Source organism: Condylura cristata, unplaced genomic scaffold (assembly GCF_000260355.1).
Source record: "Condylura cristata isolate star-nosed mole 26May11 unplaced genomic scaffold, ConCri1.0 scaffold00029, whole genome shotgun sequence".
In the NCBI taxonomy this organism is placed as follows: Eukaryota; Metazoa; Chordata; class Mammalia; order Eulipotyphla; family Talpidae; genus Condylura; species Condylura cristata.
This window is the reverse complement of record NW_004567130.1, coordinates 1,772,344-1,783,461: the sequence shown is the minus strand read 5'-3', so window position 1 is coordinate 1,783,461 and position 11,118 is coordinate 1,772,344. Positions and strand designations below refer to the sequence as shown.

At 46.7% G+C, this 11,118-nt stretch overlaps 1 non-coding gene across 1 annotated transcript; it reads left to right on the top strand.

The window, feature by feature from the left end:
* The first annotated feature begins 4,261 nt into the window (after nt 1–4,261).
* Nucleotides 4,262–4,333, top strand: TRNAA-UGC. The gene has a single exon. It is a non-coding gene; the product is annotated as a tRNA-Ala (tRNA).
* The last annotated feature ends 6,785 nt before the right edge of the window (nt 4,334–11,118 follow it).

The following is an 11,118-nucleotide window of genomic DNA, read 5'->3' as shown; positions in this document are numbered from 1 at the left end:
AAGGGGAATAGGGTGGGTGAAATTGAATGATGGGGACCTCTCTTGTGGTGCAGGGGTTAAAGACAGCAACATCAAGCTATCTCCAGCCAGCCAAGGCAGCCTGAGTTCAATCCCCTGGCCTGGAAGCTGACCCACATGGCATAGCAGACTGCTCCTGTCTCACCTGCTGCTCCCCTCAGCAGTGTATTTCAGTAGAACTGCCTGTTCTACTCCCCACTCTGTCTCTGATAAATCCTCTCACCAACCCCTGTCCCCTACACCCTCTACCTCTGGGCTACACCTACACCCCAGTTCTACCTCTGGGCTATACCTACACCCCAGTTCTTGTGTGCATAAATAAATAAATATTTCAAAAAATAGAACACGAACTAAACAATGGATTTGGGGTTTAGGGAAGCTGAATCTGCTGATATACTCCTGACCCCCCACCCATGTCTTCAATCATTATTAACAAGGCGTCCCCTGGTCCACTGATCAGTCCCTGGGGCGCAAAGCACATTAGTCAACAACCTCCACCCCATGTCGGTGTTCAGGGTCATACCTGTCATACCTGTTGCCCCAGGGTCATTAAGCATCCTGCTCTTGTCTAACTTGAAAGGAGCCTTGTACACTACACCCACAATCATTCTATGCTCCCACCGAGTCTCCACCTCGAGTTTCACGCAAGGGACAGAAGGGCGTCACGCAAGATCCCCATTCCATACTCACCCTACTGCCCTCCTTTGACCTTCTGTTTCACCAAAAATATTCTCTGCCTGTCTGTTTAAATAAAGTGAGGTCAAAATAATAGTAATAATAATAATAATATAAACAAAAAAGAGTGCTAAAATAAAACAACAACAACAACAAAAAAGTGAGACAAGTAAAAGGAGGTGGCTAGATTCTGAGGCTCCCAGGGAGAGATATGGATTGTTTGCAAGAAGGTTACAGGAATATCTCAAGAATTTCTGCAAAGTAAATGTGGGTAAGCATAATAATTAAAAAAGCAAAAATAGACACACAGACCAATAGAATTGAATTGAAAACCCAGGCATAAAGCCACACATAGTTCAATTAATCTATGATAAAGGAGTAAAGAATATGCACTGGAACAAGAAAAATCTCTTCAATAAATGGTGCTGGCTAACTGGACCACAACATACAAAAGAGTGAAACTGGACTACCTCACATGCACAAAAACTGACTCAAAATGGATAAAAGACCTGAATGTAAGACCTGAAACCATATAACATACAGATGAAAACATTGGTAAGGTACTCCATGACATACACTTTTGAAGGCTCGTCCCCTGAAGCAAAGAAAATGAAGGAAGAGGTAAGCAGCTGGGGTGACATTAAACTAAAAGACTTCTGTACAGCAAAGAGACAATAAACGCAGAGCTACCCCACAAATTGGGAGAAAATACTTGCACTCTATACTACCTATGCAAAGAGCGCACACAACAAAAATGAAGTAAACAACCCAGTCAAAAAATGAACAGAAGAGCTAAAAAGACACTTATCTAAAGAGAAATGGCAAATGGCCAACAGGCGCATGAAAAAATGTTCAACATCCCTTATAATCAGGGAAATGCAAATCAGAACTATAATGAGATTCCACCTTACACTGGTGAGAATGGCCCCATTAAAAAACTGACACCACCAAATGTTGGTGAGGATGTAGAGACACAGGAGCCTCCAATGGTGGGAATGCAAACTGGGCCAGCCAGATGGAGGCCTTCCAACTACTAAATATGGACCTACCATATGGCCCAGAGATTCTACTCCTAGGGATCTATCCAGAGGGCACAAAAACATTAACTCGAAAGGAAACCTACACCTCTATGTTTACTGCAGCATATTATTACAACAATATGGAAACAATCTAAACACCCCAAAATAGGTGAGTGGATCAAGATGTGTTCTCCCTACGCAATGGAATACTACTCAGCCATCAAAAATTAAACTCATGCCATCTGCAACAATAGAGCTGGAAGGAATGATGTTCAGTGAAATAAGTCACAAAGCAAAAGAAAATTATTGGGGGATATCACAATAGAAAGAAACCAGTCAAAGGGTCAAAAAAAAAGAGATAAAACTTGTAAGCAACTATAGATCTGAGGCTTACTGGGGTGGGGGGTTGAGAGGAAGGGGCCAAAACAGGGGTAGGAGGAACTCAAGGAACCGTGGCAATGGTTCAGTGACGTGGTGGTGGGAGATTTATGGAACTACACTTGAGGGAAGAAGTAAATACTGTACCAAAATGAACAACAATGTAAGTAAATTTAAAAAGTAAAGAAAAGAAAGTTCTGGGAACTTGGAGTTTTAGCAAAGTCACACATCTGAGTGGCCATTCTTTGAAACACTAATCTATCTGGAGACTGCAACTTCCAAGCCTTGTTTTGCTTCCTTTGTTTATTCCACAGAAAACTGTTAAGTTTCAGGCACCAGCCAAATATAGGACCATGGAAGGGGCAGTTGCCCCAAGCAGAAGCAGGTATTCGGGAGTGATAACTTCATGACTTGTTTGTCACCACCGGTAACGCAAACCGGGCAGAAAAGTAAGTAATTTTCCACATGGCTGTTTCTGCCCCCTGCCTAGGCCTGTAAAAACCCCTCTTTCAATGTGGTTTCTCTGACCTCAACTCTCTGAGCTCAGTGGACCTCGCCCTGGGGAGCACAGAAATATACCTACTTTTGGTTTTACTGGCCTGGCTTCTGTTGGCATCCTCACTACCGCACTGAACCTTTCATTAGCCCCTCCCCCCAGTGGTTTCTTCACCCAGCCAAAACAACTGCTCTGGACTTTTGTCTTGCCCTCTACAAACCCCCCTCCTTCGCCCCCTTTAAGTGGGGGCCAGAGAGCAGGGATTCCTCTTAGTTGTTAGCTGCAGTGGCCAAGTCCATGCCTGCCTGGGTGGAGGCGAGTGAGAAGCGTCCTAACCTAAGGCCGCACACCACTAGCGAGTAAAGTGAGAGAAGGCTTGCTGGGCCCCGCTGCGGACTCTGTTCCCTATTAGGAGTGACCAAGTGCGGAGATTTACAGAGGGACTAGATAAGGGCAGTAATGAATTAGGCCTTGCATCCAAGGGTGATAAGGTGGTAATAATCTGGCCTTACATCCAATTAACTGGGTCTTACATACTGGATGGGACTAGAAGATGGTGATAAAGAACTGGGTTTTACATCAAGGGACACAGTGCTGAGTCACCCCTTGGAATCTGAGCTTAGAATCTATATGAGAGACCCTTCCCCCCATAGGCCTGGCAGTAGCTGCAGACCCCACTGTAGGGGCTCTGTTTCAGCTGCTGCCCGGGAGCAATAAACTCTGCTTGCTCAGCCTTTCGGCCTTCCGTCTTCCTTTCTTGCGCTGGTCACAGAAGTTGGGACAAAACATTCCTCACTGTTCATTGTGGCTCCCCCATTCTTGAAGGAGGCTCTATTTCAAATCTCCATTCCACTGAGAAAGGCCATCGAGGTTGAGAAATAGAACCCCAGAGCCTGGGCCCAGCGTCCCACACCAGTACACTGGGGCTTTTAGCTGTGAGGAGTTTCACGCTGCAAGGGAGTCTACTGCATCCTGAGGTGGCAGCACATCTGGGGGTCCTTATGCCTATGGCCCCAAGTGACTGTTTTCTGCTAGGATTCTCAATTCTGGTGTAGAGGGCCCACCACTGGGACTTCTCTTGCTCTGTGGTGCCTCCAGGTCACTCTGGAAGAGTGAAGTGTTACAGGGCAGGGTGAGGGACAGCCCAGCAGCCCCAATTACAGAGACAATTGCTAATCGAAAAAAGAGTAGACTTTTTTCAATGAGCTGTTGGCTGCAAAGAGATTCCTTTTGCAGAGTTGAAGCCATGCATCCAGAATGGATCTGTCTCCTTTAAGTTTGCTCATTTTTGTATTCAGAAGACTTCTTGAGCAGAGAAAAATAGCCCTTCAAGCAGCTGTGCATGCCTCAGTTACTGGGGGTCTGATGACTTCAGAGCACAGAAAGCTGAGATTTCTGGGTGGAGGTACAAACAGGGTGACACTCTTGTTTATGGGAAGAAGCTCCCTTTCCTTCCCTTTCTTTCTGGCTGTGGAATTACATTCTAGAGTAGGTTTGTTTTCCTTTGTCCCTTGGTCAGGAATCAGCTAGAATTTCGGCGTTGAGAATATGAACAATGGGCCTTTGAAACTAGAGCACTTTCTTTGAACTTGCTTTACAAAACAGAAATGCACCTTAAAAGGGCCTTAGGAATGAAGTATAGCAGAGAATTTCAGGATGCAGCAGCAAAGGGGAGGGGGATGTAGCTCAGTGGTAGAGCGCATGCTTTGCATGTATGAGGCCCCGGGTTCGATCCCCGGCATCTCCACTTACTTTTCTCATTTCTGTTCAAATCCTTCAACAAAGTTATAATTTCAAGTGTCACCCCTAAGCTTCCTTCTAGAAGGTGGCACTCACCACACGATCTTCTTTCTCTGAAATCCATCATGCTACAAGTAAAACTTTTGTTAGACGAGGGAAAATTTCACTGTGAAGGGGGCGTTACTTGTTTCCTAGCTTCCTGACTGCAGGTTAAGGGGTGTGATGGTTCAAGGTGTGTGAGTGGTTCAAGGTGTGTGTGGTTCAATGGTTCAAAGGTCAAGTATCTGGGCTCCCTTTTGCTCTTCCCTTGAGCTGTGGGTGACCAACCACTTGCCTGCTGGATTTTGCTTTCTGCTTCTTCAGCAACAGGCCAGGTGGACATACAGCTTATATTATAGTTACCAGCTGTCTGAGTGTTACCATTTAAGTAAAAGATGCCTTTCACTGAGCGGAGGGCTCCTGTCACATTCTGTAGGTTGGGTTCTTTGTCTGGGGCAACATGAATTCCTCACCCATCAAATCCTGTCTCCTCACTTCACTCATGTTTTAAATGTTAAAAACATCTTATTTCAGACCAGGAGGGAGTCTTTATTTTTCAGTGTGTGAAACTGAAATTTGTGAAATGACTCATGTGTTTTACATGAGTCATCTGGTGGAGTGTTGGGGACAGTTCCTGCTTCTAATGAACTTCTTCTGCAAAGGTTATTTTTCCTTAAATGTCAGCAAGGTTTTAAAGGAACAAAACATTGAGGCTAGTTTAAAGTTATCAGGCCTAACACAAAACTAATTATGTGCTTCTGTTTTACTTCATATCTTATAATTAAATATTTCTAATAGGGTTCTAATAGGGTAATGACAAGGGGAAAATACCATAAAGCTTGTATGGGGGGATATGCAGCTTACCAGAGCACTTGTGACTCTTTTAGAAAGGGCTATTTTATGAGGTCCATTGTAGGAGGAAGCTAGCTTAGCTCAACTCCTAGAGACCTGAGGTAGAGCCGAGCCTGCCAGGGGTGGTGAGGAGGCGGGTGGGTGTTATTTTTAGTTTTGCAAGATAGAAATGAGTTCTGGAGGTATATGGTGATGGTTGCTTAGCAACATGACTGTTGAAGAGTAGCAGAACTCCCCTCCCCAAAATATGCCACTTTGATCTGAAGAGGACAGAATCAGATGGCCCCAAGAGCCTCGGAACTGGTCTTCCTGGGACGCCCTGCTATGGCATGCAGAGTATTTGGAGCTAAGAGCAATGAAATACCTGAAGGCTGAGGGACAGAGCCAGTCCTTGCCTCGTCCAGTTTAAACTTCCACCCTTTCCCTAATCAGAGAAACCACCACTGTTCTCCCTTTTATGACCCAGAAAAGGAGCTGGGAGTGGGAGAAGAGGAGTGTGTCCTCCAGTTGTAGGCTTACCAGGGACTATGTCTTCTCTGTCTGAGAAGCTCCCCTTTACTCAGAGTGAAACTGAGGTCACCATCTTCTTATCTATCATGTGATGTCCCCTCCTCAATGCCCCAAGTCCCTAAACACAACCTAACTATCCCAGGTGGGCGTCATTATTCTTTAGAATTTACAAGCATGTAAATATATTAAAGTTTCCACCTACTAATCTGTCTGGTGTTGATTTACTCATCCTCCCAGCTTTAAGAGAACCCAGATGGGATGGGAGATATTTTCTCCTGTGCCGGATGTCATATTGATTATTTTGAGCTGTTGGCACTTGAAAAACAGCAGATGCTGGGAGGAGCTTCCTCTGTACCAGCTTATGTGCCTCAAAGCAGAGAGCCTCTCAAAGGCTCAGTGGGCCTCCTGGGGTTTCATGACCAGGGAAGATTAACTCATCACAAGAGAGAGGCCTAGAACACCAAATTTTGTCTCAAATTACCAGCCCTCAGTTCTTCTGGTGGATTCATGGTTCCTGAACTCATTTATTCTTCCCTCAGAGGCTTCTATCACCTCCTCCCTTCCCCTATTAAGATGGCATGCAAGCTTAAATGCCTAAATCCCCCCTCTGAATAACCCAGGTCTCCTTGGGTATCTCTCTTGCTTGTCTGCCTTTCATGGGGAATTCAGCAAAGAACTCAGAAGGATAGAGGTAGAGAGAATGATCCCTCCAGGATAAATATATTACTGCTGCTACACTTACATTTAAAATTTAAAAAATGATGATGATGGTAAGTTTCACAATCTGTTTATTTTGCCACAACTTAAAACCAGCAAATTTAGAAAACAAAAAGCCCTAATGGGTCAATCAACTTGGAAGGTCTCTGGGGTACTAGAACTTTTATCTGATTTTCTGCCTGGTGGGGGATGACAGGTTATTTTAAGCTGGAGCACTCCGTGTTCTGATCACAATGTAAAGGCACAAGTGTAAACAGGAAAAGCAACAGAATCCCTTGGGCTTTTTCCACCCTGTACATTGCAGATACTTTTCACTACCTTTTATGGCTCTATAACAGATTTGTCGACAAAGCAAGGCAAGACTTCACCATCCAGCTCTCTGATTTGACCCTTCCCTAGGGAGGAAATGTTTGCTGATTCTTATGTCCGAACATTCTCATATGTTTCACATAAGGTTGTGACCTTCAGAGGGGCTGAGTCCTCTGGGGGGAAGGAAGAAAGGCAGGCAGACAAACAGGCGCCCTTGCAACTCCACCCCCAGCAGCCCAACACCCAGGCCTTTGTGAGCTCAGCCCATCACGTGCCGACGTCAGCCTATCAGGTGCCGATGTCAGCCCATCACGTGACGACGTGCCCACCAATCCTGCCGTGTTGCTGGGCCTCTGTCACTTTTCCATTGGTGCCAGCTCTGAAGTAATCTCTTCAGGGGTGCCTGCAAAGGACGGATCTGTGAGTGGAAGAAACTGAACACGGATTCAATGACTCAACGGGCTTTTTCTAGCACTTTCTAGCACATTGCATTCTAGGTCAGGGGATTGTAGCCCCATGGCTTGGTACCTTTCCCCTGAATCCAAGGGGCTTGGGGGGGCATTTAGACTATGGGAGTCTTCTTAGCAAAGAGGAAGCAGTTGGAACAACAGCAACAAAAATACCCTGTGGAACAAGGATTTTCAAGGTTGGCATTATTCACATAGGGCTGGGTATTTCTGTGCCATGGAGTACTGTCCATTGTGGGGCCTCTGCCACCAGATGCCTGTGGACTACCACTCCTCCTGCTGCAGTTGTGATAACCAAAACTGTCTATAGAGATTTCTGTCCACTGGGGCAGAAATCACTCCTGTTTGAAACCAGAAAACACCCCCTCTTTGGGGAGGTCACGTTCGCCTCCCCTCTCTGCTTCAGTGTCCTTGGACAAATGCTTATTTCTGCTTGCTTTAACAAACCTAAGTTCGACTTAGGTTAGGGACTGGGAGAACCAGAGTTCTCCCAGCACCAAAGAATGTTTTCTCTTCAGTGATAACCACTGGCATATTTCCCAACCTCCCCTGCCTCTGAAATTGGGCCTGTTTTTTATGTTACCTTTGGACTGTGTAAAAGGCTAGGTCACCAAGCGTGTGACTCAGCTTTTGAACAACGTGAATCACAAGACTCACAGCTAAGTAGCTAAGCAAACAGGCTGTGCCACCAGGGAGGGGCTAGGCACTTTGTTCCTATAAACACCTCTTCCTGAAACTTAGGAAAAAATAACCTTATAAAGAGCCTTCCTTTTTGTGTTCCTTTGAAAATCTCTACCCATAAATTTAGAGATAAATAACATTCACAGAAATCTGTGCTGGAAGTCATTGGGATCTCCGGCTCATCTGCAATTTTTTTCCTATATTTATTTTACTGTTTCAGTAATGAATTCATCCCTTTGGAATATGTTAAAAATCAGAGGGTAAAGTTTAATTGAACCCTGCTGAAGACTTTTTTTCATAATCAATACACAGGGAACCAAAGTAAGTAGCTTTGTTTTGACTCACATTTTAAGTAAAATATTCAATTTTTTTAAATGCTCATAATTAGTCCTTTTCCTTAATGGCAAAATATTTTTTTAATCAGTTGACTCTTTTTCTCTCTTTTTTTTCCCTCGAAGACTTTCAGGGTGGTGTCAAAAACAAAACAGGAAAATTCAATTGAACACATTTGAAGGTCAAATTGACCTAAAATTCCTGAATCTGCCATCATTCTATCTAGTAATAGAAAACCTCCAGAAAGCTACATAAAAGGGGAGGTTTCATAAGGTAGTCAGTGGGACAAGAAAGTCTTTTTTTTTTTTAAAGATTTATTTATTTATTCATACAAGAACTGGGGTACAGGCCAGAGGTGTCAGGGGTGAGAGAGTTCACAAGAGACAGAGTGGGGAGCAGAACAGTTGGACTGACTGAAATCCATTCCTGAGGGGGGAGCAGCCCGCTGGACAGGAGACAGCCTGCAGCACCACGGTGGTCACCTCCCAGGTGGAGGATCATACTCTTGCTCTAACAGCTGCAGATAGCTTCATAGTGTTGTGTTTTAATCCATTGTGCCGGCAGAGAAGGCAGGGGACAAGAAAGTCTTAAGTGGAAAAAAACACATTTTTGGGGGGGAAACAATTTATTAGGTAGATTACTTAACTAATGCTGACCAGTTACCTCTCTGGTTCTGACCAGGAAATTCCATGCTGACCTGCTCAGAGTATCTTCCTGGGCAAGGTTAAAACTGCATTAAGATTAGGTATTAAATCTCGGTCTAGTGCCCTGTGCTTAGCACAATTGACTCCATTTTGGGCCCTTCGTTTCTTTTCAACAGTGAAAGTTAGAATATCCTCCCTCTTTCCATTTGTTTAGATATTTCTAGAAGAGAGCTTGTAAAGAACAGAAGCTAGGGAATTGATGAGAGATCGATGAGGGAGATTTTCATTGTAATGTTTTAAAAACCTGTTTTCAATTTTCACCACGTTCACAGATTTAAAAAAATTTAAAAAATATGCCAGGGAAATGACACATCACAAAAAGAACGTGCACAAATAAAAAAAATCTGGCTGGTGATTCTTTGGCTCCTCTTTTAACCAAACAGTAGAGTTTCCTATTTGGGATATTACATTTGTTTTCGAGAAATATCCAAGGCCGAGGGACCATTCGTTCTTTGAAAACCTCTGGCTCAGAGATTCTGTTTCCCGAGCACAACTATCATCACAGCTGGAAAATTCCCTGAACCCACGGGGTCTAGCCTGGCCCTCCCTCGCCCCAGCCTCTGCCTGGGACTGAGGGGCAATCTAGAAGGCTCTAGATCAGGCGGCCTTTGGCCCCCACAGCGCTCTGACAGCCCCGGGAGGAGTCGCTCCTCCCCGACGCAGAATAGCTTGGGTGGGCGCTCCCTTTTCCCGCGCGTGCGGGGTTGGGGGAAGCCGGGCAGCGCCCAGGCCCGACAGAGATTTGCCTAGTCACTGGTCTTGTCTCCGTGCCCATGGGGGAGGGGACGGGCGGGTCCGGGGGGAAGGGCAGGAGTGCCAGTGAGGGGAGCGGGACCCCGACTCCGCGGGCCAAGTGGCCGGGCCCAACTGGGCGCCGGCGTCTAGAGAACCGCCCAGCCCCTGAGGGCCAAGGGCTGGGGGCTGCGGGGCGTGGCGCCAGGGGCAGGGCTGGGACGATCCAGGCGCTCTGGAGGTTCCGCGCCGGGTTTTAGAGCCTCCCGCGGGCACCTCCGCCCCCTTCGAGCGCCGGCCGAGACCGCGGACGCAGTACTCCCCAAACGCGCTGATCCTTCCGCCGAGCAGTCCCGAGTCGCGACCCACTTCCCACCCGACGTTTCCCCGAAGCGCCTGTCTTAAATGAAAGTCATTTTGTGAGGGGCTCTGATGGTTCTTGGTGACTGCTTTTTCTTTAGCAGTCAGGAAGGGCGGAGAAAAGTAGTCCCTTCTCGGCGTTTCTGCGGAGGGATCTCATTGGCGCGGCACTTCCCCCGTTCTTATATAAAGGGGCGCCGGACGCCTCGCGTTGAGAGTCGGCGGGTCCCGAGTTGAGCTGTCCAGTTTCTTCGTGCGCTGCCGTGACCGCCGCTAGGTAAGGAGCGTTCGCCTCGCGGCAGGGAGTAGGGGATGTGACCACCGGGGGCAGTTACAGGGCTGGGCGGAGAGGCACCGGGGGCTTCGTCGCCCGCCACCTTGGCTCAGAAAGGGGAACGCGGCAAAATGGCGGTCACTTCCGTTCCTGCTTGGGGAGACACGGCGGCAGGAAGCAGCCTGTGAGGGCGGAGAGCGGGAAGGCGACCTGAGTGTGGAAGATGCCACCAAAGAGCCCGGAACCTCGGAGGCAGGAGAGCATAATTTTGTGCGGTCGGGTCTCGCAGGCTTGAGGAATTGACGTTCGGTGTTTGTTTCTCTGATTGGCGGGCTTGAAGACCTGCTTTCTGGTGTTCGGTTGGGTGTGTGGGTTCGTCTTCTCTAGGGGTGGGGGACGCTCGCGCTGCTGCACTCCTGTGACGTCAGTCCACTGTTCATAATATGGGTGGGGCCACCTGCCGGTGTGTGCAGTAGGTGACAGTTGCAGGATACAGGGCTTGGGCCTGGTGTAGACCCTGCTGAATTGTCGGGGGTACTGACATGCCCTGGGGGAGGTTGAGTGAGGCCACCCCCCAAGCTTACTTGGATTAGGTTTTCCAATTTGCCTAATGAGCGTTTGAGTTTCTAGTTTTGAGCTTAACTGTGAAGTGATTTCAGTTCCTGAGGTGGTGTAGGCAAGCTGTTTTCTTTTTTGTTTGGTCAGTATAGCATAGGTATTACTATAGTGTTTGGGTGTAATAATAACTGAATCATCTGCTAAACTGGGATTTGGTTATCTTGTTCTTTTTGTTATAATAGAAAATGCAGATCTT